Source organism: Numida meleagris, chromosome 2 (assembly GCF_002078875.1).
Source record: "Numida meleagris isolate 19003 breed g44 Domestic line chromosome 2, NumMel1.0, whole genome shotgun sequence".
Taxonomy (NCBI): Eukaryota; Metazoa; Chordata; class Aves; order Galliformes; family Numididae; genus Numida; species Numida meleagris.
The window spans coordinates 84827884-84855338 of NC_034410.1; positions in this window are offsets into that span (position 1 = coordinate 84827884).

Consider the following 27455-nt stretch of genomic DNA (forward strand, 5'->3'; position numbering starts at 1 on the left):
TTCCAGCTCAGATCTACATCTACCCATGCCATTTTCTGTAGCCACTGACTAATTGCATAAAGTGATTCTTGCTTTATAGATGCTTCTACATTTGCTGCAGTTTGAAGAGGAGTGGAATCTGACACTGCCTTTGTGCAGAGGTTTATTGATTATGTGGAAATGTCTACCACGCTAGGAGACAGACAGCAGAGCCAGTGCTGACTTGCTCCTCCCAACCAGGACTCTGTATGATGAGAAGGAATCTGCCGGGTACACTGCAGTGATGATCTCCAGTGGGCAGCAGAACTTCAGATCTAGCAAATGTCAGCACTCAGGGAGACAAAGCACCACCTCTGCTTTATCCAAGCAGCACATAGTGGGAAGGGTTTCTTTGGACCAGCCACAACAAGGACTCTAACCCTAACTGTGGTTTGTTTATTTGTTTTATTGCTCTTGTTGGAGACTATAAAGGAAATCATATAGCACAATTATCAAGTCTCAGAGAAAGCCTCTGAGCCTTATGATCTTTTTTTTCTTTCCATTATTTCATTTATTTGAAATAAAAAAACTATCTCAGGAAAACCTGGATAAGACTTTGCAGCAGCCAGAAGATGTAGGGCCCATTCAATTTGGCCTTGAATGCCTCCAGAGTTGGGGCATCCACAGCTTCTTTGGGCAGCCTGTGCCAGTGCCTTATCACCCCGTGAGTAAAGAATTTCTTTGTGAAATCTAACCTAATTCTCACTTCTTTTAGTTTAAAGCCATTCTACCTTGTTCTATCACTATCCTCCTGTGCAAAAAGTCAGTCCTCTTCCCACTTGTAAGCTCCCTTCAAGTACTGGAAGGCCACAGTGAGGTCTCCCCAGGTCCTTGTTTTCTTGAGGCTGAACAAGCTCAGCTCCCTCAGCCTTTCCTCATAGAAGAGGTGCTTCAGCCCTCCTGTCATCTCTGTGGCCCTCCTCTGGACCTGCTCCAGCAGCTCTGCATCCTTCCTGTGCTGGAGACCCCAGGCCTGGATGCAGAACTTCAGACTGATCTTCTTGAGGGCAGGGCAGAGGAAGACAACCACCTCCCTCTCCTTGCTGGCCACCCCTCCTTTTATGCAGTCCAGGATACAGTTGACCTTTCAGGCTGCAAGAGCACACTGCTGGCTCGTGTCCAACTTTTTGTCCACCAGGACTCCCAAGTCCTTCTCTGCAGGGCTGCTCTCAATGAGTTCTTCTCCCAGTCTGTACACATATCTGGGATTGCCCTGTCCCAAGTGCAACCCTCTGCACTTGGCCTTGTTGAATCTCATTCTGTTCACATGAAAGTACCTTTCAAGCTTGTCCAGGTCCCTTTGGATGACATCCCTTTCTTCTGTTGTATCAGTTGCACCACTTGGCTTAGTATAGTCCACAAACTTTCTGAGGGTGCACTTGACTGTCTAGGTTGTTGATAAAGATGTTAAAGGGCACTGGTCCTAATACAGACCTCTGGGAGACACCACTTTTCACTAGTCTCCACCTGGAAATAGAGATGTTGACTACACCTCTCTGGCCGTGAATACCCAATCAATTCCTTATCCACTGAATAATCAACTCTTTAAATCCATGTATCTCCAACTTAGAGAGAAGAGTGTGGTGTGGGACCATAACAGAGGCTTTACAAAAGTCCATGCAGATGTTATCAGTTGTTCTTCCTTTTTACACAGATGCTTTCATTCCATTGTTAAAGGACATCAAACTGATCAGGCATTATCTGCCCCTTGTGAAGACATGCTGGCTGTCTTTCTTTCTGCCTTTCTTAAAAATTGGGGGGATGTTTCCCTTTTTCAATCACTGATGACTTCAGCTGACAGCCATAACTTTTCAAACATGACGGAGAGTGGCCTGGCAACCACATCAGCCAGTTCCTTCAGGACCTTGGAGTGCTTGTCATCCAGTCCCATAGACTTGCACAGAATTCAGTTTCATCATGGGTCTCAGACTTGCTGTACTTTTACAGTTATTTTGCTCCACCAACCCTTGCCTAGAGGTTCAGGGATATGAGAGATGTAGGAAACCTGGCTACCAGTGAAGACCTGGGCAAAGAACTTGTTGAGTATCTCAATCTCCTCTACATCTGTTATAGCCAATTCTCATTTTGCTCTTCTTCACTGCAGAAGTTCTCTGAGTAGCACGTTTCTTCCATTAATGCCCAAGCATTCCAGTTAAAGAAACCTTAAAAACTGAAATTTACCTGATTTTTTTTTTTTTTTTTGCATACATGCAGTTTTAAAGCATTCTGTGGGATAAGCATAATCTTTTGTAAGGAAAGAACACTTACAAAAATTTCAGGTTGTTTGATTATATTTAATTTGAAATGGGAGATGAGGCAAATCAGGATTTAAAAAAAAGAAAATTATACTGAGCACCAGGGCTGAAGACAGATCCCTTCTATCTCCTTGTTCAGTCATATTTTTGTTGAATGTGTAAAAGACTGATTAGAGCAAAATGCAGTTGTTCTTTTCTTTGGAATGCATGTGTGATTTCAAATAAATAAAGATGCTTAGCAAATGGAAAGATTAGTATTTCTGCACATTTTGAATGAGTCATGCATGACAGTACCCTAATTCTTATTATACAATACAAGTTCACACAAAGTATACATTAAAAATGAAAAATGCATGGGTATTTTTACATATTCAAGACTTTTCAGTGGATCATCAAAACCAGAAAATGTTCACAAATGCGTGACCCCTAGAAATACAGTATATTTTTCTTAAGAATAAATAATGCACATTTCTATCATCATAAGTTTTTCTTTCATGGTGCATTATCTAGATTATTACGTTTGGTCTAGATACACCAGGAAACTGAGTATGTTACATACTTGTAGAGCTGTTTCAAGAAGAATTAGAGAAACTTGCCTCTTTAATTTTACATGACATTCCTTTTTTTTGTGTATGTGTTCTTAATGAATTTAACCACTAAATAACCTTATCAATATAAATGCTATAGGAGTTATGGTGGTTTGTACTCAGCTGATTTCTACCATATTTTCAAGATGTTATGACAGATTAAGTAGTAAAGTTTTTTTCTTCCTTCCACAGTAAGAGTACTTATTTGGCTAAGCAATTTTACTTGAAATAGGAAAAGTCCAAATTCCATGAAAATTCCGAAAAGTTGCCTGACACTCTTCCTTTGGTGTCTTTAATTTGTCCCCAAAAACAAGACTTCCAGTATTCCCTCTGTCTTTACACCTTTCACTCAGTAAAGCAACTTCTGTAGTTCATTTTGATATTTTCTAGGAATGGATTGAAAATATTGAGGCAGCTGTGGTGCACAGATGTTGATGTTTGAAATGCCTCCCTCAGTGCCTCTAGCTAAGGGATTGACTTTTTTACCTACTTCACTATAACTGAATATTTGTGCATATTTTGTTGATATGAGGTTAGTCTTCTTGCAGATGTCATTTTGTAATTGTTGAAAAAATATTTTTAGTGTGACTTTCATGGCCAATGTAGTTTACATTTGTCTTCCTGTGCTGGAATTTATTTTTAAATAAAATAAAATACAGTGATAAGGCAGCAGAATTCCTTCTGTCAAATTTTGTTTCTACTACTCATGGAAAATCCTGTTTCTGGGGCATGGCTTCCTACATGAATACATTCCCCAGATTCATGAGAAAATTTACTCTTTCAATTGCAAAAATAAGCAAACTCATAGAAATAGGTTCACCAGTTCTCTGTAAATATGTCTCATTATGTTCCTATACCTAATGGCACATGGTATCTTCAGCTTGGTTAAATCTTTTAATTAAAACATGTTAACAAAGCCTAAGAAAAATAAATGAAACTATTCACAAGGAAATTAAATTGAGAAGCTAAGCTCATTTATAATTATTGTATTTCAATTAGGCTTTACTAGGGCTGGGTGAAGGAAGAGATAAAACATAACTACTTTGCTGTCTGAGTTTCATAAATATTTCTATTGTCCTGTTTGTGAAGTCCACAATATTAATGATAACATTTTACAGTGTGCAAGCTTATTACACCAATTACTATATTGGCTTATTATATCAATTACTATACTGAAAAATTCAGTCATAGTGTTACAACAAATTGTGTCAAGGCTTGATCTCTAAGTTTTGTAAAGTAAGTTTCATAGAATTGTAGAATCATGGAATACTCAGATTTGGAAGTGACCCCCAATGATCATCGAGTCCAACTCCTGGCTCAACACAAAACTATCCAAAAATCCTCACACTCCTCACAACCCAAGTGATGAACCAACCAAGTGACCTTAGCTGCTCCTCATAAACCTTGTTCTCATCATTTTTGTCGCTGTTCTTTGGACACTCTAACATTTTTATGTTCTTCTTACATTGTGGTGTCCAAAACTGCACATAGTGCTGGAGATGAGGCCACACCAGCACAGAACAGAGCAGGAAAATCTGTTCCCTTGACTGACTAGCATTGCTGTGCCTGTTGCACTCCAGGGTACAAATGGATCTTTTGGCTCCTAGGGTACATTTTTGACTTATATTCAAATTGCCATTGAACAGAATTCCCAGATTCCTTTCTGTGGGGACGCTATCCAGACTTTTTTCCCCCACTTTGTATATATAACTAGGGTTGCTCTACCACAGACCCAGAATCTTGACTTGCTCTTGATAAATTTCAAATGGTTGGTGACTGTCCAGACCTCTATTTTATCAAGATCTCTCTGGAAGGCCTATTCACTCTCAAGGGAGTCAACAGCTCCTTCTAATTTAGTATCTGCAAACCTACTTATCATGCATTCAAGTTTTGCAACCAGATCATTTATAAAAACACTGAAGAACATTGGGAAACCCCATTAGTGATTGGTAGTCAGCCTGATGTAACTGTTTACCACAACCTTTTGAGTCTGACCCATTAACTGACTATTTAACATTCATGTTGTGTACTTGTCTAGCTGTAGGTTGGGCATTTTGTCCAGAAGAGATAAAATGTGAGAAACGGCATCAAAAGTTTTGGTGAAATTCAAACAGATTACACCTAGTGGCTTCTCTTGATCAACTAGATGGATAAACTTGTTATAAAAGGAAATTAAGTCAGTTAAACAGAACTTTCCACTCATGAATAGTGACTGCATTGCCTTTCAAATGTTTTTTAATAAATCTGAAAATAATCCTCTCCATAATTTTACCAGGCACTAAAGTGAGACTGACAGACATGTAAATGTCATGGTCTTCTTTCTTAACTTTCTTGAAAATTGAGGAGAGTATTTGCCAGGTTCCAGTGCACTAGGAATGGTCCCAAGACCATTGAAAAATAATTGAAAGTGGTTTTGCAATGACATTAGCCAGTTCTTTCAGTAAAGCGAGTTTGCTACATTGCACTCAACAAAAGTACAGCTACTAATTCATCTGATTCACAGATTGTGTAGAAATTGTAGTCGCTTAGTCAGAATTTCTAACTTGTTCAGGTTATAAAATTTTACAAGATGATTCTTAAACCAGATCAAAATCTTTTAGCTGGATTAGAACATTTTTATTAGATAACAGAAGTATACCTTATTTCTCATCAATATTCATCAAACTGCCACCTTTTCCATCTTTTCATCTTCTATTTTTAAATTAAGGAGCCATGGAAGATTAGAAAACTCTCAGTGATGCAGAACTGCCATGAACCTACTCAACTCTTCCACTGTGGTATGTTTTTTTCCAGGATTTAAAGTCTAAACATACTAAAACACTTTTTTTCCCCTCATAAGTCAGTCTTAATCTTACACTTTTTTGATTAGTTCATGAATTAAAATGTATTAAATTTGGAAGACATAATAATTCTAGACAGTTCATTACATAATAACTTCCATTTGCAACAGCCACGCTTTCCTAAGTTATAATAATTTTTTAAATGAATAACAACAAATTGCCAGACAAAGGAATTAATGTCAGACATTTTTAAACTAAGTCTATTATTCCATCCTAAGTTTCAGACTGTAAAGATTAATTAAATTGTAATAATCCCTGCTAATTTTCTTTCTGAAATTCTTAAATCTGTTGAGGTGATGCTTGTTGAAAGTATGATTATTTCTTAAAGAATATGAAAAAACAAGTAAAAATTAGTAAGGATGACACCAGATGAGCAAAGTTAAAGAAGCACATATTTACTTACTGGAAAGTGATTAGGAGGCTGATAGATATTACTGTATATTTTTTCATTATGATCTTTAAAAAACTTTCATTTGATCTTTTTTATCATCAAGTAATGGATTGCTTTCCTCAGTGTGGGGAGGGCATTGAGTGATTCAGTGAAGTTGTTTAGATGAGTTACTTTTAATGGATTTCTGTATATTTGTGTCTTTTTTTACCACCTGTCACTACAAGGAAATGAGTTTATCACTTAATCTGGAAACCCAAAAGCAACTTTCAGGAATACTTAATGTAGGAAAAGTTATTATACTACTTATCTGACCGCAATAATCTGTGAAAAAAAACAATGGCATAAAAGTAGATTTTATAAAAGAAACCATGGCTAACATTTGACTTTACGAAGCCACACAGCAAGAGTTAAAGTGTGAATTTATGATTTACATGCTTCTTTCCAGTGCTCCTCATTCCATAGGACTAAAGTGGAATCCCAGGGTCAGTTTTTCAGAATACACTTTTGGACAGATTCAATCCTTGCTAAATATACTACCTGAATGTTTGCCAGTACTTTCTTGGGCTCTGTGGCAGACATGACACTATCCCAGGTAGTTTCTCCCTCCAGATGTAGAAAATTATTAGGTATATTCAGATAATGTCTGATAATGATAATTCAGTGTATTTAGCATTCACACCAAGTAAAGATCAGTCAAGGTCTGTCATCTCTGAAAGTGTTTTGATGAGTTAAAGATAAAAAACAGCCCTTGAAAACTTTTGAAAAGCTAAGAATATTTTTGTGAAACGACACATAAGTAAATTGTTTCCAACTTATTGTAAATGCCACAAATTCTAGTCATGTCACTTGCCTTAACTTACTTTCATGAGTTGACAGTAACTTACATAAATGCTAAGCAGGAATTTAATTCAAGTTGAACCGAGAATATTACAGGGCATTCTGTTTTGCAGAATTGTCTGCAGCAGGCAGGCACGTAGGGGGTAAGAAAGTTTTCTTCTAAATGGCAATTAATTTTTTCCAAGACTCCAGCAGGGTGAAAATACTTGCAATAATTTCAGAATATGTGCAGCCTGACCAGCTGAGATTGTGGACATCTATGATTTGTGAGAACTAAGTAGTCTTCACAGCAAAGATTTTTCAGCCTGTGTCTCACTATTAATTAAGAGGAAGTTGGCGTCGTAACCAATTCGTGGCTTTGGGATTCAAACAATAGTGGGCTTGTTCCAAACACCATGTTTAGGTAATTTAAGAATGATTGTCCTTAGATGGTTACTAAAATAGTATAATTAAAGTAGCAGTTTAAATCACTCTATTTAACTTTGCAATGAGATGAGTGAGGACTTATACCAGTAATTTCTGCATCTTAATTGTTAAGCAGAAACCCCTTAAACTGTCCCAAACTGATCTGCAGTGCCATCAGACTGCTCACTCCAGTTCAGAATACTAACCATAACTCCCTTATAGGAGAATTGAATTCTGTATCCTCCCCATATCCAAAAGGGAGGAAAGATGTGAAGGAATAAAGCAAGACTTGACTTTTCTCCCATGCATTTCCAGAAAGTGTCTCAAAATTTCTGGACTACTGTATTTCTTTTTTTTTTTTTTTTAATTTTCATGCTATATTATACATAAGGATAATTTGAACCAATGCCATATCATACTTTCATATAATACATACTACACCACTTCAAAGTGCAAAGTACATTAAATACTTTTAAAATGTCCCATTGTTCTACGAGATCTAATATATCTTTATTCTCACATTATTTATTATTTATTTCTTTAGTAAGAGGGACAAGACTGATCCCTCAAGTACCTAATTGTCATTGAAGTAGCTACCGCAGCTCACAATAATCTCTGCTACGTACAGACATATTACAAAAGAATGAGTGAGGAAAGCTCTGCTCAGACCACTTGCAGCTCATACAGCATCGTTGTTTGCTGGAGAGAAGAAATACAGAGAAGAGCTGGTTTAACATACCAGCCACCAAGCTAGGCCCAGTTCAGATTCCCCCTCCCCCTGCTCTCTCTCTTTGTTAGATTCACACACTCTGCTTTTCCAATTGCTTTAGCCCGAAGCAGTTGACATTTACCCCAGCTAGATAATCGAGGAATAACATTTGCGTTACAGTTTAACATGACCTCTGCCTCTACAGCTCTTTTTAGATTACCTTCCAAAAAAAAAATGGTTGCTGACACTGTAGTGAGGCAGGAGGTGGGAAAAAAAATAAAAGGGAAGCTTATTATTGCAGTGGCACAGTCAATGTCATGAGAAGCTGCTCTGCCCTTTTCAGTTGTGGGTGAGCAACTATTAAGGAAAAGGTATTAAAAGGAGGAACAACTGTGATGCAAGGGACACACAGGTTAAGCTAAAAGCAAAGGTTAATGGATTGACTGTTACCTGTGTATGAGGCTTAATGTTGGTCTATACACAAGAGAATTGCTTCTAGCTTGTATTTTTTTTCATGAAACTAAATTAAAGGGCTAATTTATTCCAGCTTAAAAGAGTAAGATGCTGCTATTGTTGTTGTTGTCGTCGTTAATGTACAAGGACATATTTTTGATTCAAAATACTTGCTGTTTATTTCCAGTACAATGTGACATAAAGTGGTGATATCTGTGAAAAGAAGAGCAGAAAAATGACATATCTGGCTTAAGATCCTGACTGAAATGGACTAATTTGAGTGGTAATCAATGAAATAAAACAAACTTTAGAATAATTGCTTAATAGTTGCATTGCATTTAATATTCCAAAAAATTAGTTTGAGAAGAATTCAGCTCATATAGAAATAAAAAGAATGGAATTTTCTAAAGAACAGAATAGAGAAATGATCCATTTTTTTTCCTCCGGACTTCTGTTTTTTTCATATTTAAAATTACTTTCTGTAATATTTATAAAATAGATGTAAAGCCCCTGTATCTGCTAATTCTTCGAAGAGCTCCAAGGGAGCATGTAAGCATATATTTGGCATACAAAAATTTCACACAAAGTGAGAAACAACTTAGTCAAGCTAATGTCTATATGCTATCAACAGATTACTAATTTCAAGAGAAAAATAAAACAAACTGATACATGCTATCTTTTTGTGTACGTGTGTGTGCTGTTCTTATTTTTTCCTTCTGTTATGCTATCTTGAACATACAACAACATTTGGTATTTATGCATGCATTGTTGTCACAAACACAAGCAAACTATGGAATAGAATTCCAGCATTCCCCTCTCTCTTTGAGAGAATGTAAATATTTTTTTATTATTATTATTGTCTGTAGAAGAAACAGTGACAGAAGACAAATGCATTTGAAATGAAGAGAAAACAACTAATATCAGGTTTAGGCCATCTGTGGATTTTGAACTTTGTAGAGGCTATTTCATCATGATCAATTTCATTGTCTAGACTTTTTCTTAAACATCACCTTCCACTTGATTAAATCATATTTTCAGTGAAAAACTAAACAAACAATATCAGCATATAAGCTAGGAACAACAAAAGAGGCAAATCAGACAAATACTCAGAAGCTATAGCGTAAAACATAACAAAATTCAGAAACATAATTACTAGATTACATAATTACTAAAAAGAGCAATCATCAATATGTTAGCAAATTCGAATATCAGCTTTTGAAAAACTGACATTTGAAAAAATGGCTATGTTAGCACTCACGAAAATGTAACCTGTTATTCTACTTCCTTGCCAATACTGAATAATTCCCTGCTATTAATTTTGGGGTATTTTGCCTAATTTTATTTTAAATGTATCATGTGACTTCCAGGATGTGTCATGGGAGACTATTCTGAATGTATTAATATATTCTACTGTCTGGAATTTGTTCCCTGATACTCATTCTTTTACTCTGTCATTTCAAATGATTTTCACCAGATATACTCTCACATTTGTACCAGCTGTAGCTGGTAAAATTTCATTATAGGCAATTCTTCCCAGCAAAAGACTTTAATCCTTATTCATACTCAAAATGAGTCACCATTATCACTTCTTCAGACTACTTTTTATTATTTATAAACATGTTTGTTTTTTAAATATTTACTTATTAAGCACAGAAAGCTGCCATGTACTCTCACGTAATACTCACAGATAAATTAATGATCAAACTCTTCTTCTTTTTAATTCAAGTCCATGGCATTTGGCCCAGACACAAATTGTTGGATGAGCTCAAATAATGCAATATAAAAGCTGTGTAATTGTTTTCCTAGGGTAAGAGGATGACATGATTAAGTTCCTCAAAAATGAATGCCTCAGTGTTCTTTTTTTTTTGTATTTTTGGAACTGGTTTATGCAACCTGTGTATCTTCTTTCGGCCTTCAGAAATCCAGTGAAGTCACTCTCTCCTGGGTTATCTTTTGGTCTCAGAGCACAACAGTTTTGGATGCTCCAATCTTCAAATAAAATTTCAAAGTTAACGTAGAATTTCTGAGAAGCAGGACTATGTATGGGCACACAACTTGCCTGACCAGTCTGATATCAGCTCCAGGCATGACAAGGATATTTCCATACAAATGAAATACATCCTTGACAGGTCATTCCCAAAATGGTAACCACCAGTAGATGCAATTCCTTTCCCCTAACAAAGGAATAGCATATTATGATCTTGGCACAGGCCCAGCTGATAAACATAAAACCAAATAGACTTCTAGAGACACATAATGTTGAAATGATTGGACTCTGGTGAGATATTGTGAGTCGCTACTCATTCAGAATTCAACTACCTTATTTTGTAAGGTAAGCTTAAAATCTTACTACTTCCAAGGGTTTTTGTGGCCTCCATTGCTGGTCAGGCAGGCAGGCAAGCAGAGAGAAAGCTTCCTGTGCTAAGGGCAGTCTCTGAGAGGAGAAACATATTAGAGCGTCCTTGTGTGCCCAAGGAAGGAGTTGCATTAGGCCATTAATGAGGAGCTCTTCTCTGTCCTCAAAGCCTCCAGCTCCTGGGTGAGCTGCAGAAAGATAGCCTGGGAAAGACAGAGCGCAGTGGCAAGGGAGGGATGGGCAGAGTAGCAGCATGGGTCAATATGGAATTAAATGGGATGGGATGGGTCCAAGCTTTAAATCTGGACAGAGAGGACCATCTTAAGCAATTGGGCTTGCCCTCTGTGAAAATCTGACTGAGCTTCTTCCCAGAGGAGATGGTGGAGAAGGAAGATCTTGAAGAAAGATACCTGAAGGAGAAGGTGCCTAGCTGAGCAGCCTTCCAGGTCTATTTTCTCCTCAGCAGCTGGCTTTGGGGAGGAGAGGTTGCTGGTTCTGTAAGAAATGCCTTTATCTAACTATCAACAGGATCAGAAGAGTTGTTTGGAGATTAAAGTTAACCCCGGGGGTGCTGAAGAGACCCAGGCTTGAGACTAGAAATTCCTTAGGAATGGTAGCACTGAATATAAATGATGACGATAAGGTTGAGTCAGTCCACACTGTTGTACAGTCTCAACCACGCTAGTGCTGTGTTGCAGCTCCATGTGCTCCTGCTAAGCTGTGACTGTGTAGAAAGAGAACAGCTTTGGGAAGGAGATAGTGGTTCTTCCCAACTCCCTCTTCTCCAACTCTTTCCCTACCTCCACATATTCCAATATCTTCTCCTGGAATGCCTCTTTTTCCTCCTCTCTCTCTCTCTCTGTCCATTCACCTAATCTTACTTAGAATCACCAATGCTGCAAAAGATCTCCAAGATCATCTAGTCCAACCATCCACCTACCATCAATATTTCCCTCAGTACAACATCTAAATGTTTCTTGAACGCCTCCAGGGACTGTGACTCCACCACTTTCCTGGGCAGCCCATTCCAGTGCCTGACCACTCTTTCAGATAATTATTTTTACATAATATCCAACATAAATCTCCACAGTGAAATTTGAGGGCATTCCCTCTAGTCCTATTGCTAGTTACACAGAAGAGGCCAACACCCACCTCACCACGATCTCCTTTCAGGTAGTTGTAGAGAGCAATAATGTCTCACTTGTGCCACTTGGGTGTGAACCTCAGCCTCTGTACCACCAGGAATGTCCCTCATCCTCCACACTTCCTTCTCCCTGCACAACCCCTCAGCCTTTAGTGGGATCTTGGAATCAAAACATTCACAGAAGAGCTTTGAACACAATAATTACAAAATAATAACTATCCTGTTTTAGGTGAATCCAGCTCTCTTTCTCTGACACTTTCTACCCTCCTCTTGCCTGTGGAAATAAGTGCTTGACTCAGAGCATGCTTGTGCAAGCTGGTGATGTGGTAAAAAGTGGGAGAGCTCAGGCTTCAGCTCAGGACCTCCTGAAGTAACTTACCAAAAACTTGTCATCATTGGTGCCAGATCCACCACAAGTTGTTTCTATTCCCCACTCCCCTACAGAGGTTGGCTTCATCGATTTGGATCAAATAATGCATTTGGGTTTTGTGGTTGTATATGGCTGCAAGGCAAACAAGATGTAGGAGTATCTACAAGAAACAGGGAGGGGAGGAAAGAAAAATTACTATTAAACACTTTGTCTTCCATGTAGTTCCATGGTCTGTTTATACGGTAAAATTAATGAGTGCAATTCCCACTGAGAAAGACTACACTAACCATTTCTATGCACGTGAGTGGATAAGTTGCATCTGTTCTGCAAAATCCAAGAATATTGTGTGCTTTTGAAATGGTCCGTTGTACTTTACCTCTTACACAGCTGTGGATGTTAACAATGACAAGGTGCGGTCCCACAAAGGCAGGCTCAGGTAAATACTAAATTTGTAGATATTACGGCAAGTGTGATTCTAGATGAGGCCGTCTCTCGTGATGTAGGTACAGAAGTGATGATTGACTTCTGGAGAATCTGGACAATTACATGGTAATTGTAATTACATTACAATGACATTCATGCAGATCAAAGGTAGAGAATATTGATGAGAAGATATAAGCAGCTCTCCTATGCACTGGGCTGGCAAAGACATCCTGTTGCTACTCGGTCAGATTTGTCAGAACGCAGATGGGGTAGGGTGCTACAGTGGGGAGGAAATGGTGGAAGTGGGGTGAGCACAATGATAAGAAAAGGCTAGTGATACCTGGGGGGTTTATATTCTACAGGTATGGTGCAGTGTGTCCAGAGCTCAGGAGCAAAAGGGGCACTGGGGTGCACTAAGTGATGATTACCCTAGACATACTGTTAGAAGCTTATTGTAATCAGAACATCACAGTTAAATGCTTCTTATGCTCATCCTGCTAAGTTCATTATTTTGTTAAACAGTTCAACTATGCCTCACTCTAAAATAATAATACCGTGCAAAACTTTGTAATGTTTAGAGGAATCAAGACTCAACACAGTGACTAGAAAGGTTTCTACTTAAAGTACAAGACCTGGCCTTCCTGCTGTAAGCTTAGTAACTGAGTTGAAGTTCATTCACGGGTAGCATGTAAAGATGAAGAGTAGGTTAAACACCCTGCATTTAGTCCATGCATGTCAAATATAGAGACCCATCTACTGCTTTTAGGCATCCTCAGGAATTGTTGGGCAGGATGGCCTTGCCACGCTGCATTCTAAACAGGTGCATAAATTCCAGTAAATGACAGTGAAGTCATAAGCACAAAAAGAATTTTAAAAAATGTATAAATTATAAAACATTAAATACTGTATTTGCTTTAAAGTTCATTCACTTAATAACTTTTTTTTAGTCTTCAAACTTATCTTTTTATTCATGAGCACAGTTACTTGAAAAACGATGAATGAGAAAAACAAATTGAGTTAACTGTTAAGAAACCAAGAGGAAAACATAAAGAGAAATTTGCTATTTAGTTGACCACAATTTGTGTTTGAGTTGCTACCTCACAGTGTGATGATGAAAACAGATTTTTTTTCCCTCTATATATGCAGGGGAATATTATAAGGGTTCGTTTTGGCTTTGGTTTAACAGCACATGGAGTCTGTATCTTTCAGTTGGATACATTTATTTAAGGTACTTAGAAGCTGACTTTTATGAGATTATTTAGGCAGTGATTATTTTTGTTGAGAAATGTGTCCTTTATCCCTCTCATTCATCCACTGCTAAGATATTTCTGTTTGTCAGAATGCCTCAATTTCTGATAAATGACTGAAGACTGACTGCTACACTTTATTAAAAAGTAATAACAATTTTTGTACGCACCCTTCACATTGTAAGGGGGGGACCATGAATCAAAGGACACTGCCTGTCTGGGCCTGATAAATGCATCGTTTACCAGCTGAGGAGTTATTTAGGACTGGCTATTAATTTAAATCACATTTATCTTCCCTGAATGGGGGGAGGTTGCTGTGATAGGACTGTGAATGACCAATAGTGCAGCTAAGTGCACATTATTTATTACTACCGCCTGCAAAGCGCTGCACAATATGTTAAAAAAAAAAAAAAAACAGTGCCAATTACCATGGTTAATCTAGTCAGGGCAGTAACAAATTTCTTCCTAACACAAGCCAATTTCTACGCTTGTACTTCTTACTCTTTAGAAATCTGTGTTTTCTGAAAATTCCTGATCTTAAAAACAGCTTATTTATCCTTTTCTAAAGTATGTTAGGAAGTACTACCACCCTTAAGACTCATTTTTGTTTAAAAAAAAAGGTCTTTCTAGCCATTCTAGAGGTTCTCAAGTAGAATAAAACTATGCAGATTATGTTTTCTAGGAGAGTTTTGAGTTTTATTCTGAGGCTTAGACTACTGTAATGCAGAGCAGCTCCAAGACACCATCTAACCTTTCCAGGAAATTTCACACTTAGAAATAAAGTAATTCTGATGTGAAACAAACAGACGAATAAAAAACAACAACAAAGCAGTAATAGAGCTTTGTAAAACTGAGTATACAAAGTCATCCTTCTGCATCTGCTTATGAAATATATTCATCTATCCCTTGTTGCTATGAGTTAAAGTAGTGGTTGTCAGGGCACGTGACTCTGAAATTTGTAAGTGTAACTAAAATAAATGGTGCCTGAAGATCAACTACTGATTGCGTTGAGTGCAGCTGCAGTTGTGGATGGTCACCTGCTGTGAACTTTCTGAGGAGAAATTCCTGAGGTGGACAGTGTAATCGCCATTGTGGCTCACATTCCAATTAAATGGCAGTGCAGGAGGGCTATGGTAAGGCCGCCATGTACACAAGGAGAAAAGAAGAAATTGCAGACACTGAAACCACAACTCTCCTCCTTCAGGCCTGCAGGAGAATATTGATGACAACAATAAGAAGAAAGCATTCCTTTACTTATCTGCAGTCATTTATATTCACACTCACTAGTCTATTTCCACACATATGACAACAGTAGAGTCCCTTCTGGTATTTCAGATGGAAGGCTTTTAGGCTTTTTTTTTTTTTTTTAATGCTCGCTGGCTCTTCATCTCCAATAAGCAAAATGCATTTGTTCCACTGCATACAAAAGTCTTTGTAAGAAGCAAGTTCCTATGAAATCACATTCACAAAAATATCTACAAATTTTAGCAGTTCCTCATACTTTGACATTTTTATCTGCTACTGCTGAAATGCCTTGCATTTCAACAATCTTATCACTTGAAGAACAGCTAAGTAATGATTGCCAAATCTAATATCATATGGTGTTATGTGAAGGTAATGCTGTTCCTGCATGCTCATTGCATCAACTCCCAGTAGCAATTAAGCCTTCATCTTTACAAGAAGGGAGCAAATACTCAGCAACGTGTTTGAAGAAAGTGTTGAATTTTCCATCACTTTAGCCTGAGAAATAAATAGAACATGCTTGTGCAAGTATACCTAAATAAGTAAACAGAAATGTGGAAAAAACTAAAGACGTCATAAGAAAGAATTCACTCTAGTAGAATGTTGCAAATGTAGGTTCTTGAAAGACTTCTGTAACACCTTTAATTTTATATTTTATTAAACAGTGACAACTAATAACTAAATAAATAATCAAAGGTTATACTGATTTTTCCATGAAGATATTTTAAAGCATGATGCTTTTTGTTTATTTTTTTTTTCTTTGAGATATAGTTCATGATCTTATTCAACTACAAAATAGACATTAATTCAGGACACTTTTTATAAAAAAAATTCATGACTGCCTCCTCTTTCCTAGAAGTCTATGGAACTCTGGGAATCCACCTTTCTCACCGGTATAAACCTCTTGTTTATAGCTCTGAAGACCTGTGGCATACCTTTGGAATCTAAGGCTGGAAGGGAACATGGGGACTAAGTCCAATTCCATGCTTTGGCAAGCAACTATATCATATAATCTCTTCTCACTTATCAAACTCAACCTTAAAAGGAATTACGTTTTTGTTCCTCATCTTCTACACCTTTACCATGCTTGAGAAGCAGTTCCAGGGAATGATTGCTGTGCTAGATAAGATACTTTTTTCTAATATCCAAAAAGATATTACCTAGTAAGGTAGAAGAAAGAAGTACTTACCTACTTCTTTTCATGCCAAACCTGGCATTCAACTCACATAGTTCCCCTCCCTCTTTTGTGTTTATCTCTAGATGTATTTACAGACAACAATCAAATCTCCTTTAGGCTCTGGTTTGTTAGGCTAAACATGCCAAATACTTTTGCTGCCTTTTGATATTCATGTACCAAACCATATAGATAGTGTTTCTCTGTGTTTTTTTTCCAGTAGCAGTTAATCTTTCTTTTACTATGTACATGGTCCTCAAGATTAGGTTTTATTAAGGTGTTTCATGGTGCTACTAATGCTCTTCTATCTTTTCTGGTAATACTGTATCATACTGTATCTCAGATACGTGTTTGCGTTTTTTAACAGCTACAGCTTATTGGCAGCTCACAGTCATGCTGTGATCAACTAGAGTTTAGGTCATTCTCCTCTTGGTGATTTCTGACAGATGAGCTCTCAGCTTATAGCAAAGTATTTGTATTATTAGTCCCTGAGTGACTGACCTTGTACTTCTTGCTATTGAATTTCATCTTACTTCTATTCCTGTTGTTCTCAAGCCTATCCGATTCTTTCATTGCAATATCCCAATCCTCTGTACTGATGGTGCATCCTGCCACTGATGTTATCAACATTTCTGTGCACCAGTGAGATTCCTAATAAGAATACAACCACTTCCTTCCTGAAACATCTCAGAACTGGAGCAGGAGAAAGAACTGCCGTACTCCAGATGGATAGTCCCCTTTTTAACCACTCTAGTCACCACTCTCTTCAACTAGTCTTTTACCTACATGATATATCTCCTCTGATAATCTTCAGCTTCTCCAGCTTTACCGGTTTTACTGGTCTTCTAATTTACACCATGGTTTTGATCTCTGATATCTAAACATCTTCCATTTGTATAATGTTATGGATGCAAGGAATGGATTCTTGTGTTCTTTTGTAGTTGTTACTTGACATCTGATTTCCAAATCATCATGTTATAAAAGCATCTCAGACAGCTCTTTCTGAGAATATGGATCTAGACATTTATGAAGCTGTGCTGGCAAGAGAGAACTGGAATAGGACAGATTGCCTGGTGGTATCACACCTTTGTACTGCCTGGGACATGGCGGTGAATAAATAACACAGGCACTAAAGTGAGATTGAACAGAAGGTCATGACTCAAATATGTGGCATAAAAGAGTGCATTGCTTTCAAATTTAAAGCTAGCAGGCATACCAATATGCTAACTTCCTGTCAAAAGCACAGAATACAATGAATATTTTTAGGTCAAAAGCTGCTATCATTTCATACAGTCTTTCATAACCCAGAGTTGTACAGACTGAATATTCAGGGCAGGAAGATTTGCCCTGAAGAGTTTGTGTGTCAGTCATTTGAAGTGGAAAGAATGTCTCGTATTCACTTTGGGTCACACCTTACTTCAGTTAGTGAGTATTCCCCAACCTAATATTTAAATCGTTTTACACTAAAAGATAATTTTGATAATGTTTGTGCCACATTATGACTCTAAGCATTTTGTTTTCTACACAAATTGTAGAAGAATCTTTGACTCAGTTAATCCTAAGGCGCTGGTCCTTCTCTGAGTAAAAGATACACAGACACCTCTGGAGTTAATCACACTACTTGTCCTGTGTCTTCAGCTCTTTCATTTTTTTTTTTACCTCCAAGAAATATTTTGTAGGAGCTCAGTCTGTGCTACTTCCTCTGCTTACACTGCAGGTATTCAAAAGGCAGTCAGTCCTAATTATCCCATCCCCCTTTACACATCCTCACACCCAATTAATAATGTTCAGTGATGTATGAAGCTGAGTTTACATTGATGTAATTTTTTAATACATTAAAGTGCCACACGTCTCAGGCTTTTTATAAATAAATGTCAGTAATTTCTAAATACTTGAGTTATCCTGGGAAGCACAGACTGTGAAGGGGAAAGGGCAACAGGGGTGCAATCCTCTCTCTTCCCACTCCTATTTGTACCTCCTGGGGATGCTCAAAGAGATTAAAACTTGCTCTTGCCAAACCTCAGGACATGCAGCTATTACTTACTGTACAGAGTACAATACAGTCGAGGCTTGGAAAAGAGCAGCTCTGGAACTAACTGTTTGCTCTTGCTGTTATAAAAATTAAGGTTCTGTCTAAATAAGGAAAGCAAAATGTGTTGGGTACCTCAGAATCAAATTTCTCATATGAATCACATTCCTGATGTTTTTGCCACTTGGATCTCTGTAACACGAACAACATCAGTATGTTTCTGCATGTGGGGAGCTACAGGGCAGAAAGGTTTTAAATTCACAGTTACCAGATCAATGAAATGAAGATTATCTGTCACTTAAATCAGAGTTAATTGGAGTTAATGTATGAATTTAATTCCACACTGTAACTTGAGGTGAGAGGGTAAAATGGCACAGAAATGCCTAAAAACAGAAAGTATCACAGATGAAATTTTTTAAGTAACCAGTGACATTGCTTGGCTTGGTCTTGAGCTGGTATGTATGTATGGAGAAATTCAATAAGATGCACTGCTGTGTGACTTCTCTGTGGAACTTCATCTACTTGGGGGCTATTAATACTAAATTTCTAAGAATCATGAGTCATTTTTCTTTCATTCATTATTGTAGGTCTGTACATTTTTGAATCAGAAAGTTATCACACATTTGTAAAGTGTCTCATACATGCATATAACTGTAGCTTTAAATATTTATCAAAACAGGGACCTAAGTGCATGATATAACTGAAAAAATATATTTTAATGCATCTCACTAAAGTACAGAGAGAGAAAAAAAATATTATTCTGTTCCCAAATGTATGTATAAAGAATGAATCTACTGTAAAGACTTTTTAAAAATCTTTTTTACAAAATGAACCAAAAAATGAAATTAATCTTAAATTCATGTTTTCAGATCTAACTCAAGATGCAGATTCTATACAGGTTGTATAATTGTACAACCATATCAAAATTTCTAATGTTTTGGTTTTACTTGATGTCTACAGCCTTTTTCTCTTTCTGCATTTTCTGTGAAATAGTCTCAGAAAGTACCACTGCATTGTTCTTTTTGGACTACGTTTGCAGACTATTTCTAGCCCACATCAATCCAATTCAAATAATCCTCAGAAGTTGCTTCATTATTTATTAGAAAAAGCAATCTGGCATGCAGTGTGTTATCGACAGCTGAAATCCAATACTCAAAGGTCACCAAAACAAATACCAGAAAGAAAAGGTGTTAAGGCAAATAAAAATACACCTTTTTAATTTTGACTGAATTGATTAAATAACAATTGAGTGGTGTCACAGGTCATAAGGCTGTGAGACATAAGGTCAGCTTAATAGAAAAGAGCCTGGGGCCATGTCACAGGGTATGCTCTGAGGCCTAGAACTAAGGCCACATCATTGTGCTCATTTCTGCCCTTACCCCATGTAGTCTGAAATGAAGAAATGCCTAAACAGAATAGAGAACAGTCTAAATAGACTAGTGCTTGTTGCTGACGGCTACCCCCTGAGTCAATGCTGTTTAGAACTGATTGCTTTATTTGAAGTGAGAGTACTGGTCATCTTTCAGGAAACACTTTATGAAATTCAGTAGACCAAGGGGAAAACAAACAAACAAACTAACTAACTAAAAACAAAAACGAAGTAAAACAACAAAAAACAATCTTTTCTGCACCATCAGTACTCTATAATGTATGTACATCTCATTACAGTCCCACAGTTCAACCCGTATAAATCAGGGTTGACATTAGATGAGTGCAGTAGAAAGTGAAACTCTTCAATACACTGCAATCAGAGCAACTTTCTGCTGAATTTTGAGAAAGAAGAACTGTGTGGTGGCTTATACACACTAATACATTCACTCTAACATTAATTAATGCTATAACATATTGAGTAATAATGTTGGTTTTTGAATGTTGTTTTGCTCCTAAAAATAGCTAGCCAAGGGAACTGACTGCTGCAGAATATCATACATTCTGATTTGGTGGCTGGCTTTTTTAAAAAGGGTTGATAATTTCATATTGAATAACACAAATGGAATATCTTGATCTCTTCAGCCAGCTACTGAAACTGTTCTCCACGAAAGCATATGTGAAATTAACTTTATTGACTGCAGTGGGAGAAGTGACAAACACATGCAACTTTTATGTTCAGAAGTCTGCTTCTAGAAACCCAGCATATGGGAAATTCCATACAGGAAAGGAAAAAGATATTTAACATTTCCATGACTACTGCCTGACTTCAAAGGACACTGATGCATACAACCCTACTCTGGCTGCCTCTTCTTTAAGTACACTTCTCTGCAACTTTTTCAAAGTTATTCCCACCTTAAACTGGGATAGTAAGCATCTGTCACTGAAGAGTATGAAAAAATTTCTATGCTGAAGTGAGCTAATCTGGAAGTAGATTAGCTTTACCTTGTGTGGACATGTATATTACATTTTGTTCCATTAATACCCCAGCATTTGTTCGAAAATCATCACCTATGATTGCCTGTTAGTCCCCAGACTTCCCATGGAAATGGTGTCGCTAAATTTTGCTCTAGTTTTTGGCCTCATCATGCTGACATTTAATTATTGTCTATTTTCTGCTGATTCTGAGGACAGTGATTCTGATTTTTGTTCCTTGTTTAATTTTTTGTAAACTAGTACACTAACTCACTCCATAACTCAAGTACTAGGAAATTCTAAAGTCTGCCTATCTACTGTTCGTTTTTAAAAACTGATCATTATCTATGAAATACACAAGAAGATGCACAGACATGTAGCATTCTAATCTAATTATACAAATATTGTTAAATTAACTTTTTCATATGTAAAAATATTTGAGGAAGCAAAGTTTGAGATCAATTAGCTGGCAATAACAAGTCTCTCAGATAACTTAATGGTGGAAAGAATACTTTTTACCAGTGAGAATCTGACACCCCTCTTAATGTATATCCTTCTGAATTACAGAGTTATTACAGCAATTTCCATTGTTTGGACCGGAAACAATAACTTCTGTTTTAAGATTATCAGTCTATCTATTTTCTGTACTTTTTGTTCTGGAAGAGTTTGTTTCTTTTTTGATCAGTTTATTTTAACAAATATCACATGGCTTTAAAAGATATTGCCTAGAAGTTTACTTATACAAACAGTGAAGTTCAGGACCTAAAACCATCAAAAACAAGGACTTTAATGCACAAGTGACTTTATCAACAGCTGTAAACCTTGAAAATCACTCAGTGAGAGATTAAATGTTCAGTATTCTTAAGAAATTACCCTAAATAATATCATTTTATAGACAATGTACAAATATAAAAATGTCCTAAAAGAGCTTTTTTTTGTGCATACAGAGACATACTTGCATTCAGTTTTCAATACCTGCACATGGATTCTAGGAACTATACTTGTGGGAAATAATTTATTATTTTTCAGAAGTAATTTGAATAAATTATTTATTTCCGTGAAAATAGCATCTCTGTTTTGCATAAACAAGTTCTGTGGTTAGTGCTATGATTTGTGTATGAGTAGAAGGTGGCTGGACTGCAGTCTGGCAAAAAGTCTGTCAGGGTATCTATATGTTATCTACTATGATGTGTGAAAAATGCCAATTGAAAAAAAAAAGACAAAGAAAAATTAATTTACAATAACAACACATAACTGATAGTTTTAATGTTCTTTCCTCTGCAACCTGGATGAGAACTTCCTCGGCAGCAGCGGTGGTGTGAGGTGAGGCAAGACTCCCTCTACCAAATCTTGTGGCCAGGGAATAGGCAAGGAGGAACTATGACAAAGCGGTGTCTCAAGAGCAACCTGAAGATATCAGGTCATTCATACAGTAGTGTTAATGCAAACTGTGCTAATTCCCAATAGTGCTGCATTTTCAATGCCCTGCTTTGATACTTTGCGGGTTTGTATAATGACCTTGTCAACTTCACAAATAAAAATAGTAGTTTTGTTGGCAATCTAGACAGAGAACCATCAAAATTAATAACTGATTTACTAGCTATGCTCTCAAATCTTTCTCTTTTGAGAAAGAACTGAAATAAGAACAGAAAGGCTACCTACTATGTTGGACTAACCTGTCAGGATTCTTTTAAAACAAACATTGCAACTAATTTCTCAGTATCTCAGAGGAAATCCAAGGATGTCTGACCCTATGATCATATGTTTATAAGACCATTGGATTTTAATATAGACAGAAACTGTTTTTACTGAGTTATTACATGATGCTGGTTATGGTTATAAATCAACCACAGCAACAATAACAGACAGACATATACTGAGCTGTAACATTAGTACATGCATATCATTGCCCATTGTGTCCTAGCATTATCCATCTTGCTCATGGTCTACTTCCAACAAGCCACAAGACTGAGTGAGGGGCCAGCTGTTTTAGGTTGCTGTTTTAGTCTACCTGCTCCTGATCAATGTATTTTCCTGTGTGTCTGGTACCTTTTTATCTGCGATATTTGAACTTCAAGTGGCATGGGAAGAAGTTTGTGTCTATCCAGATGTGTTAGGTGCTACTGATGAAGATGAAAGAATAATTAGACTTTTTGACCTCATCCTTTGCCTTGCACTTATGTCTGTTTCACATTTTGTCAAATTTATGATATTGACTATGAAATATTGATGTGTATGACTATGAAATATTAAAAGTGGTATCTTCAAGATCTCCTGTACCACACTCTCACCATCACCTTTACTTTCCAAGCTGGAAATCTTTGATCTAGACAAATTATAACAGTTATGAATTTTTTTTTCTGGATTTAGGCAGAATATTTATTTTCTAATTTACTTTCTACCTCTTACAGTGGTCTCACATCCTGTGAAGAATGGAGTGATGCAGGCATTGTAGATAATTTGTGACAGTACTGCAGCTTTTCTCTTGTACCAGCAGTCTTGAATTAGATTCTTGTATTAAATACGTGAGTTTTAAAAGACTTGAGCATCTATAAGCTCAGGCTTACCAAAAGGTCGAGCAACAACTTCTGGCACAAGCTGCTTAGGAGTTGGATATTCAGAGTTTTAAGTGTTCTTGGTGGACTAAGATTATCAACTCCAAAGAAATGGCCATGGCTATAAGGTGTGATTTTGAAAGGATTGGCTTAAATTCATGAACTGAACTTCAGTCTCTTTGGCATGCTTATTTACATTTATTAACTGCTCTGTTTAACTTCTCAGCTTTTCTTTAGTAAGGTATTTTAAATTACGTCTTTTATCTGATTTTGCATTAGGCCAGAAAGTGTACCTAATGGTTAGCATTTATGCTGAAATACTAGCATAAATATTCCTCACTTTGCTCTGAGTCATATTCCCCATTCCTATTTTAAAGTCTATATTAGTTCATGTTCATACTTGTATCTTATCCAGCATTCTTCAATTCTATTTCATAGATTAAATAAAATTGGGTAAATTCTCTGAGGTTTCACTCAGTCTCTTCAGCTATTTAATCCAGGACATAGTGTCTTGTAAGAGAATAGAGGGTTAATCAGTATTTGCATAACCTTTTCCCGAACTTTCCTACATTTTCCAATTAATGGGGGTAACTGAAAAAAAAAACACAAATTTTGAAGAGTACGTTTCCCTTCCCTGTTAGCAAAGTATCCTTAAGCAGCAGTGCATATTTCTAAAGACTTTAACTAAAATGTGGAAGTTTAAATCATTGCTCACTGTGTGTAGAAAGCACCAAATGAGGTGTATTTCAGTGGTAACTCTTACCCAAGTTCTCACTATTCATCTTCTCATTAGTTTGTGAGCAGTAAAAGGAAACAATTTTCTTCTCCACTGAGGAAAACTCCTTGCTATGCAAAATAATTTTTCAAAAACTCTATTTCTATACTCTGTGCATTCATAAATATTGTTGTATGGATTGAAAAGATGTCACTAAAAGAGTATTACAGCCTTTTTGAATGAGTACACTGAAACAAATATGTCAGTAAGGGAAAGGTATAACTGTCCCAGACCAAACTGGTGGTTTATTCCATCTCCCCAGTACTTAAAACAAGTGGAAATTGACTGGTATCTGCAAGGTAGAAGCAAAGCCAAGAATTTGGAATGGCAAGATTATCCTCAAAATCTGAAAGCAAAACAAGTCATTCATAATTAAAATCAATCCACTTCATCTAAAATTCTCTAATTCCAGACTCATGTCACTGAGTATTTGAAGAATGATTACTAGAGAAATGAACCAGCCATCCTAGTACAATGACTGAAAAGCTTGTCTATTACAGAGAAATATGTTAAAGATATAAAATGGGTCCTATTAATTTTGATGCCTGTCATTTCTATTATTTTACTCTGTGTGAGTAAAATAATCTCATCAAAGTTCAAACAAGTGGACAGAAAATGCCAGTTACATTATTTTGGTAGTGAGGAGAGATTCATTGGTCTCTAGCACTGTTTATTTTCTTGTGTACATGTCGTCATTCTTGTTTTTATTCTTTGACTTAATGCTTTGACTTTCTTGTGTTTGAAAATAAGAAAACCTAATTGAAATTAAGAAATGTCACACAGTTCAGGGGTGAAGCAGTTTCAGGTGCACCTGATAAACATGTTTAGCTAGCTATTTCCTGCATAAATTGCACAGGTTTCTCTTTGCCTTCAAGATTGTTACTCACTATGAAGGAACTTATTCCCCACTCACCAGTGTTCCACTGTGTTTCAAACTTCCTAAGTGTGCTAAGAAGCTGAAGGGTCCATCTAGATATGTTTGTAATGTGAATAATTAAAGACATTCTTACTCTCTTATACATTCACAAAATTAAAGGGGGAGAAAAAACACCCCAAAAAATACACACAAAAAAAGCCATCCTCCTCGCTCTAACAGCCCTAGTGGAAAGCTAGAACGTGTTTGAATAAAATATTCACTATGACTCCTTTATTTGACAAAAATTCCCAGACCATGACTTCCTTTCGTAGTTCAAATGTCAAGCATCCCTTCCACTGTGGTCAGGGTGGCATGCAGGAACAGAGGGAGACCCTAAACAGAAGTCTTTAATGATGACAAGCCTGGTTAACTCAATGACCCACAGCATCTTTTGTCTCCCTTTCTCCCCATGTTGGCTCCTGCTGATTCAGATGGGGGACGCCAACTAGCAGAGCAGTTGCTCATGCATAGTCTAGGGAAAATGCTTTCTTCACCCTTGTGCATAGAGTGCAAAAGGCCCTTCAATTTCCTCTGCACTGTTTTTTGGTGGTTTTTTTTGTTTTTGTTTTTGTTTTTTTTTTGTCTTTTTCTCTGATTGACTAGCTTTATATTGATTGAAAAGTCATTTCCTTTGCCCAGTCTTCTGAAAAACAAAATAAATGCTTTCTATGACCCTAATTCTTAGATTTTTTTCTTTCCACAGAGCTAAAGAAAAAGTTTCCTGTCAATTATATTGAAGAAAAAATGATATTGTTGTTTTGTAGCACTTTTTTTCTCAGTATGTGTCAAAAGGGAGCAAATGATGCATTAAAAGGCTAAAAGCTGAAATAAAGATTAGGTGTAAAGTGCTATTGATCCCTTTACAAAAAGAAGTTAAGACAGATTCCACTTCGCTGTCAGGTTACATTTTCAGTAAGTTACCCAGATGCAAGATTTGAAACTTCTACAAAGGAGTCTTTAAAGCACTGTTGAAAGTATCAAATAAGATTAGACTAGACAGTAAGATCAACCATTAAAAAATATCAGTGGTGCAGCTGAGGTGCTGTCAGTCTGTGTTGTCCTAGTCAGTTTAATGTAGACCAATGCTTGAAGGTTTAAGATGCCCTTATGAAGAACCAGAACTTTAAAAACATCACTTATTACATTCTCTGTGTGTACATTCTACTTATATGTACACTCACATAAATATATATTTCCTTGTCCAGAATCTGTAAGATCTTAGGAACACAGGATGTAGTTTTCACTGAATGGAGAAGAAAAGAATTTATGAAAGCTCCAGTTTTCAGTTCCTTAACTCACTATTCATCCAAAGAATAGCCAAAATATTTTGAATATTATTACAAACTATACCAATTCTAATAAGAAAATAATTACCATTAATCAATACAGTCAGTTTTCTTCCAATCACTCTTATCTCCTGTTCCTTAGAAATCTTTCTGTCATTCCTTTGCTCCAACCAGGAAATGTAATCCAACGTACTTGGAAATATCTGAGTGAAAGAGAAGGTAAACTCTGTGCTCAAGAAACACTAACAGTAAGCAATTTTCATAAAGCAATGAAGTAAAACTTTAAATCCTGAAACACTCCTGATACAGGCATTCCTTCAGTACAAGAGTTCAACCTCAGGGACTAAGGATGTTATGTGATGAAGAGCTTTAAGCTAATATGAGAAGAAATGGACAAACTCAGAGACGAGTTAAAAGCTATAGAGCTATGAGAAGAGTTTTTAAGTGTACCTGTATTAGAAATCAAAGTAGTAAAAACTAGGGATATAAAATATCAATTTCTATTAAACAAGCTACTATATGAGTCTGTGAAACTACAGGACTGATCCAAAAGTAATGCCTCCTATTTTATTATGTTGGCTCACAACATCAGAGGCAGCATTTTGGTGGTATGGCAGTAGAAAGTGAACCTTCCTGACAATATTTCATTACATTTTCTTGCCATGCAACAGGTGGCAGCAGAGAGTCTGACAGAATGGCATCTGACATGGAAGTGAATTTGAAACAAAAGTGTGTAAATGAATTCCTTTGTGTGGAAAAAATGGCATCCACTGACATTCATCAATGCTTTCTGAATGTCTATGGAGACCAAACAGTGGATGTGAGTGCAGTGAGACGGTGGGTGGTGCATTTCAGCAGTGATGACAGCAATGTAAAAGACAAGCCACATTCCAGATGGCCATGCAGATTTCTACAAGTGTAGCATACAAGCTCTTGTCCATTGCTGGTGAAAATGAAGAGCTAGTGCTGGTGACTATGCTGAGAAATACTGTTTTGTACCTGAGCATTTTCTCTATAGAACAGTGTTCCTGTGCTCTTTGTATCTGCTGTAGTTTCCATGGAAATAAATAGGAGGTGACCTATTTATTTCAGAGTGACCT